This window comes from Corylus avellana, chromosome 3, assembly GCF_965113065.1.
Source record: "Corylus avellana chromosome 3, dhCorAvel1.hap1.2, whole genome shotgun sequence".
In the NCBI taxonomy this organism is placed as follows: domain Eukaryota; kingdom Viridiplantae; phylum Streptophyta; class Magnoliopsida; order Fagales; family Betulaceae; genus Corylus; species Corylus avellana.
Genome location: NC_142492.1, coordinates 22,882,168 through 22,889,531, shown reverse-complemented (window position 1 = coordinate 22,889,531; position 7,364 = coordinate 22,882,168). Strand labels below are relative to the sequence as shown.

Genomic DNA, 7,364 nt, shown 5'->3' with positions numbered 1-7,364 from the left:
GTTCTTTGATTTCTCCAAAATGACTGCAAAGAGAGCATTCAGAGTTATACAGGTCTTGCTTGTAATTTTATGGAAGCTTATTCTTGAACTTGGCAGCAGAATTTATAATATGAGTATAGATTAATATTCTCTTCATAATTTTTATGTGTAACATTGCAGGATACACACAATGTGCGTTCTGTATCTTTTCATCCTTCTGGAGATTTTCTTTTAGCAGGTAATAATGGTCTTTACATTTTTCATCCCTAAATATATAGGTGGTAAGTACATCTTTTTTGGACCTGTGTAACATTTATGGCATGTGTTAGTTGGTGCTTTATTGAAATGTTAAGAAAAAGCATGTGCAGTTGAGCTGATTAACAATGAACTATAGTGGTAGACTACACAAAAATTTCTGATGCTGTCACAAAATTTTAATGAATTTCTGTATAGATTATTAGCTTCATGTACACAGAAAGTAGTACAAATTCTTTGTAGGATATATGTGAATGGAATTTAGTGCTATTACTGGAATTCTGATCATGTGTCACCTTAATTTGTCGGGGGAAAAAATCACAGGAACTGATCATTCAATCCCACACTTGTACGATGTCAATACCTTTCAGTGCTATCTATCTGCAAATGCGCCAGAAATTGATGCTAATGGAGCCATAAATCAGGCATGGTCTATTCCCATTCTCTTTCGCACTTGGAAGGATCATATTTCCACATTTCACGGATAAAGTCAAGGTCATTAAAGCAATCAATTCCATCTATATGGTCATGCAGGTTAGGTATTCATCTACAGGTGGCATGTATGTTACAGCATCTAAAGATGGTGCTGTTCGGCTATGGGATGGGGTAACTGCCAATTGTGTGCGCTCCATAGTTGGTGCACATGGTGTGGCTGAGGTTTGCTATCATGAAATACTTTGAAGTTTATTAGATGACGCTAGTGAAACATGTTGCTTAATATGAGATATTAACGTGGATGGGTGTGATAAGAGTTCTTGGGATGAAGCTGTGGAGTAATGTTGGCGCATCTTAAGTTTGCAGGCTTTTTTGGTAAGTTAAATGATGTTTATTTTTAATACCCTTGAAATACTGTATGTGTATTTTGGTGCAATTCCACTATATACTGTTACTGTTTGGACTGCTGCATATTAAGGCATGTTGTTACTGCACGTGGAAGTTCTAACAAAAAACAAAAAAAGATACTTGAAATTGTTTGATTGTTTTTCTTTTAGCATTCTTTGTAGTGGATTGTCTTACCGCTATATATTGAATATGAGCGGGTACTGGAATTAATAAGGAGCTAGTAAGTGACAATATATGCACAAATCAAATCTCTTGCATTGTGATTATTTTTCAATTTAAATTTGTGTTTCTTTCGTTTCTTTATCAAAAAATTAGGTCGCGGCATTATGCATTATCAATGTTCATAAATTCTACACGTCATATGGAGTTACAAATTATTATTATTATTTTTTTAAAAAAATTATTGTGGTTATGAGTTTCTTGTAATTTATGTTTAGTTACTGCCACGGTGTGGATTTTTTTTTGTTAGTTTGCTTTTGTATGCTTCAGTTTTGGAACATGTGCTTAGCAGAGATTTGATGCGATTCTTTGATTGATCCATAAAAAAAAAAATTGATTGCTTTTTTGTAGTGTTTATTTTTGTAAGGATTCATAATAAAAATAAAAAATAAAATGATTTCTCTTTTTGTAGTGTTTATTTATGTGCTTGATGATTTTTTTGTTGGGTTTCTATGGGTTTTTGACCTTTTTTTTTTTTGGGGGGGGGGGGGGGGGGGGGGTGTGGTTTGTTTGAAATAGAGGTGTATCAAAGAGATCTAGGAATCCTGAGAGTGAGTTACAACACTTTTTGACAATTTTTTTGGTGGGTTTTGTTTGAAGCTGGTGTATCAAAGAGATCAAGAGGGAAAGTTAGTTTGCTTTTGTGTGCTTCATATATATATATAATAAAGAAGGGACATGCATCTTATTGAATAATTGTATGACTTTATAGTTATATATGTGCTGCCGACAGTGAGAGAACATGAGAGTAACATTATTTATATGATGTTTTTAGTTCATAGGGAATTAGAGATAATCAGAGAGAGCGTGAGAGTCTGAGGCGTGAGATAGAGTGAGACTTAATGATGTAATTTTTGGTACATAAAAACATTTTCCATTTTACATACAATATGATGTTTCTATTCACTGAGTATGCGACTCACTTGCTTTCTCTTTCTCTTTTACAATTTTATAAAAAAAACAACCCAGGTGAAGTCATTAATGATGCTATAGGCCAAGGAAACTAAAGACAGAAGCAACTTCCAGCAGGAATAGAATAAAGTTTGAAGTTTATTTGATGTGTTGTAATATTATTATGAAACTATGATATTATGGAATATTTTTGTTTATAGAATTATTATAACCTCATGAGAAATCCATATCTCCTTACTACGGGAAGGGGGTGTTACAAAGAAATTACAAGTGAATTAGCCAAAGCTTCCCATACCTTGTGTCACATAAATTGAGAAATAGACTTTATGATTATCCCATTTGAGTCCCGGCAAATAGCACCTCGATAAATGGCTGATTTTACTTGAGAGTTTTTTTTGCCCCTTTCTACTTTTGTAATGTTAATATGTTATGCTATCACACCAATTCCAATTGCAAGGAATTAAGCACGTGACTTCCCACTAGTATACATATATATATATATATATATAAAAAGAGATGGACACTTTAGAATTCAGAATAATATTTCTCTTCACACTAAAAATTAAGTCTTTATTATACCTCAATACTAATTCTAATCTTATCTCCTTTAGAATCCATGTCATGATGAGGACTTGAAGTTCTGTTGAAACCAAGTCAGCTGGGGGGCAAGCTGTGCACGAGGCCGAATAGCATTGATGTGACATGTGCTGCATGGAACTAAAATAAGCTATAGATGGAAACTAATTTGCATTCTCGTGTTTGTTGCGGTACGTGCATATGTTGTCAGTTTAGGAATAATCCCATATTATTTGTGAGTAAAATTTTGAGCATGTTTATAAGGAATATGTAATTATCTCTTATAAAATTGATTTTATAAAATGAGTTACGCCCATAAATTTTTTTACGGTATCAGAGCCTACCACAAGATAAATGGGGTTCACATTACTTACCCCGTGGCAAGGACCAAGAAAAATATCGGTCAACATGTGAAGGAGGGTATTGAGGAATAATCTCACATTACTTGTGGACAAGACCTTGGGCATGTTTATAAGGAATGATCAATCCTCTCTTATAGAACCAATTTTATGAGATGAGTTACACCCATAAATTTCTATATATATAGTTACAGATATTTATTTATACTAGTTTATTATTTTTATTTTTATTTTTTAAAATTTTTCTATAAATTATTTTTGAATCCATATCTATAACGATTTATAATTTTTTTTTTTTTTATTGATTTCTAATTTTATAAAACAATTTAAAATTTTTATTTTTAGTTAATATAATTACTTACAATTATCTATAAGTTATTTCTAATTATATTTTTGTAATTATTTAAAAAGTTAGATGATTGAAAGCCAAAAACCTGGTTGGGCTGAGCCAGACCATATTGAGGGCATATTGAGGGCCTGTTCTCACGCCTAGCCAGGCCTTTATTTATGGCCTATCAGCTTGGGCCAAGCCCGTCTTTTTTAAATCAAGGCCCGGCAGAGAAAATGCTTATGCTTGAACCAACTACCAAGCATTTTCGTAATTCGTTTTCCTTCAATTTCTTACCAACCACCATGGCCATCCACAACCATAACAGATATTATGATATATATATTTTTTTGGAGTATAATTAATGCTGCAAGTATTTTGTCAGAAGAAGAGACAGAATATAAAAGAAATTATCTATTTGATGAAGTCTTCAATTACAGAGCTGAAATTAAATACAATAAGCTTCTTGATAAAAGGTGAAAGAATGGGAAATAATTTTGATACTTTCCCTAATTTTTTCCATGAATTCTTCTTTCACGAACGGGCTAGATAACCAACTGCTTAGCTCGCACCTCACTTTCATGTAGTCTAATATCACCGATCCAATGTAAATTTTGGGCCAGAAGGATCCCATACATGTTCTTTATGTATCTTGAACAAAGTGACAATCAGAAGCAACGAAAGCAGGACAAACTTGATCACTACCAACGTTTATTAAAGGAGGAGAATCATATTCATGGGTATGAAGCAATAAAGACTAACAAGAGTCCATGGAAGGAGAATGGAGATAGATTATTACGCAAAATGATGTTGTAACAAAACACAGACTACTAAAAATAGGTTGTTGCTAGAGAGAGGATTCATCCATGATTACTTTCCCCGCTGGGGGAATAAGCGAAATCCCACTGATCAATGTAAGAGTTGGGTCAAGCAATTTTGCTTTCGGAAGAAAGGCCTGGACAAGTTTTCTTCGTCTCAACCTCACAATGCCTTCCAAACACACAATCAGCAGAGGAGAAAAAAGGAAATAAAAATGCGTCAGAGGACCTCCATCAATGTTTACTAGAGCTGTGATCCATAATGACATGATAAAACACAGAGAGAGGATATAAAGGGGTATGCTGAACAATCCACTTCTAAAACCACCAGGGAGGAGGAGAAATATTGTAAAGACCGTTACACAAAAGGATGTCAGATTTAAAACCGCAAGTATAAGGAAACTGGTTAAACCCATGATTACTGTGCCCGCAAAGTGTGGGTTTGGATTGTATTCACTATTATCAGTGGTCGGGGTAATACTATTGGAGTTATTGGTCGTAGGAAAGTAGTCCTCTTGCCAAACTCCTCCGGGAGGGTTTACTGTTGCTTGGAAGGTGACTGTTACAAGCAACGCAGAAACCACCAACAAAATATTGCGCGTATCATTTGTGATTTTTGTTCTTTGACGGAGGAATAATATGTATATCTTCTCGTCAAATCTGACAGGAGATTTCAAGTAATCTGCAAAGACTCAATTCTCGGAAGATGCAACATATTAAAACATCTGGCACGACATAGCATGTCCTTCATCTGTTGGGTGTGCTTGTCCCGTGTGTGCCTTTGTAACATGTCAAATGCTGTAAAACCCTCTGAATTCTTGGCACTTATATCAACTTTACAATGGAAGAAGGACCTAAAATTCAATAACAGTCGCACAATCTGCAAGATATATATATAAAGATGCACAATCATGATCTCATCAATGCATAATAGCCTATATATATCTACTATTCAACCCCAGCCCCCAAATGCTAAAGCAAACTTGGAAAAAAAGAAGAAAAACAAAACAAAACAAAACAAAACAAAAATAAAAGCAAATGATATCAATTAAGGAGATTAAAAAAAAAAATGGAAAACTTCACTTTGACTTCCTAAACTTCTAGCCGATTTTACAAACCCCCTGAACTTTCAAATCTCTTACTTTACACCTCCGGAATTTCAATTTCTATCACTTTGGACCCCTCTGTTAGTTTTCAACGTTAAACTCAAACGATTTGACTTTTTATGTCCATTATACCCTCACCCGGAAACTACATTGTTTTGGGCTCAAAAACTACAACACCCACCCAGCCCAAAACGATGTCGTTTTGGGCATTAAAATTATTTATTTAAAAAAAAAAAGAAAGGAAAAAGAAAAGGCAAAATTAAAAAATTAAAAAAAAGAGAAGAAAATCGGGGTGGCTGGAGCCACCCCATGGCTGATTTGGGGGTGGTCGAACCACCGCCATGCCCAAGGGGGTGGTCCGTCCACCCCCAAAAGGCCCAAAAAAAAAAAAATAATAAAAAAAAAATAAATAAAAAATAACCATTCACTAAATGGGTTTCAGGCTTTTTTGGATGGCCGGACCACACCCAAGGGCCTGGGGGTGGTTTCGGCCACCCCCTACGGCCGGTATGGGGGTGGCCGAAACCACACCCAGGCCTTAGGGGTGGTTGGGCTACCCCTAAAAGCCCAAAACCCATCCCAATTTTCTTTTCTTTTCTTTTCTTTTTTTAATATTTTGCCTTTTCTTTTTTCTTTTTTTTTTTTTAAAATAATTTTAATGCCATAAACGATGCCATTTAGGGCTGGGGTGGGTGCTGTAGTTTTGGGGTGTTTTCAAAATTTCAAGTGGACTGGGTGAGGGTATAATAGCCATAAAATGTTAAACCGTTTGAGTTTAACGTTGAAAACCAACAAAAAGGTCCAAAGTGATAGAAATTGAAAGTTTAGGAGTCTAAAGTAAGAGATTTGAAAGTTTAAGGGGGTTTGTAAAATCCGCTAGAAGTTCAGAGGACCAAAGTGAAGTTTCCCAAAAAAAAAAAAAAAAACAAAAACAAAACACAAAACACAAAATATCCCAACCAGAAATTGAAGTAAAATCATTGGAAGACAAATTTTCGCATATTTCTGTAATTAAATCATTACAGTAACCCTTTGCATGTTAAGATGTATATACCTTCATTGTACGTACCAATCTATTCGGTCTCTTTAGTAGAAAACATGAGTGGAGACAACTTACGTGGAGTTGATTTTTGAATACTGCAATGTGCAACAAAGTGTTGCCTTCCTCGTCCTGCCAGTTGAGCAACTTCTTCTCCCACACTGAGGCATTTCTAAACCAGGCCCGCTGAAGCCATCCCAACAGGAGCCGAAAAGCATCGAGCATGTCGTATTTGAGGGCAATATGCAGGACAGTCTCTCTTCGAACCGTTACATATTCAATAGATTTGGGGCATGCTTTTAAAAATTCGGCCAAAAGATGAATATTTCCTATTTCAGCTACGTAATGCAAAGGAGTCACACCCTCCCTTCCTTGGACACAAACAAGGTCTTCATCAACATCAAGTAGCAGGAGGGCCACTTGGGTTTGCTTATTTTGTAAAGCAAGGTGCATTGGGGTGAAGCCATCTTGATTAAGCTTCCGAGTAAATGAAGACTTTAATCTCATAATTTCCATAACAAATTGGGTTTGCCCGGCAGCTGCAGCTGTATGTAAAGGAGTCTCAATAAATGGAATCTTATTGATTCTGTCCAAAACATTTGCATCTTCTTGTATCAATGCATACAATGCATCAATGCTTCCTTGGTTAGCAGCATCACTCAAACTCTGATCCATTCCCAAGGTAGTGATATCCCCCAAACTCTGTAAAGGAGATGGCTTTAAAGCTTTATAATGCAGAAATGACAAGATTAATGGCGTCGACCTCCATATATATTTATAGGATTTGGATCATGTACATCTGCACACGTCACTCAAGCAACGAGTTTTACGTTGTTTCCCAACAATGAAGCGTAAAGGACGTCCGTGCGCTTGGGCTTGTCTGGCGGGTCAGAGGTACTGTGATTTATTTGTTTACATATTCAATCTTTT

General features: G+C 35.6%; 1 long non-coding RNA gene and 1 pseudogene across 1 annotated transcript; one reads left to right on the top strand and one right to left on the bottom strand.

Moving 5' to 3' along the window:
- On the top strand, positions 1 to 628 carry LOC148586955 (uncharacterized). The gene is made up of 3 exons (XR_015911671.1): positions 1 to 52; positions 160 to 217; positions 559 to 628. It is a non-coding gene; the product is annotated as an uncharacterized LOC148586955 (long non-coding RNA).
- A 3,690-nt stretch (positions 629 to 4,318) lies between these two features.
- On the bottom strand, positions 4,319 to 7,109 carry LOC132174183 (ankyrin repeat-containing protein BDA1-like; annotated as a pseudogene).
- Between the last annotated feature and the right edge of the window lie 255 nt (positions 7,110 to 7,364).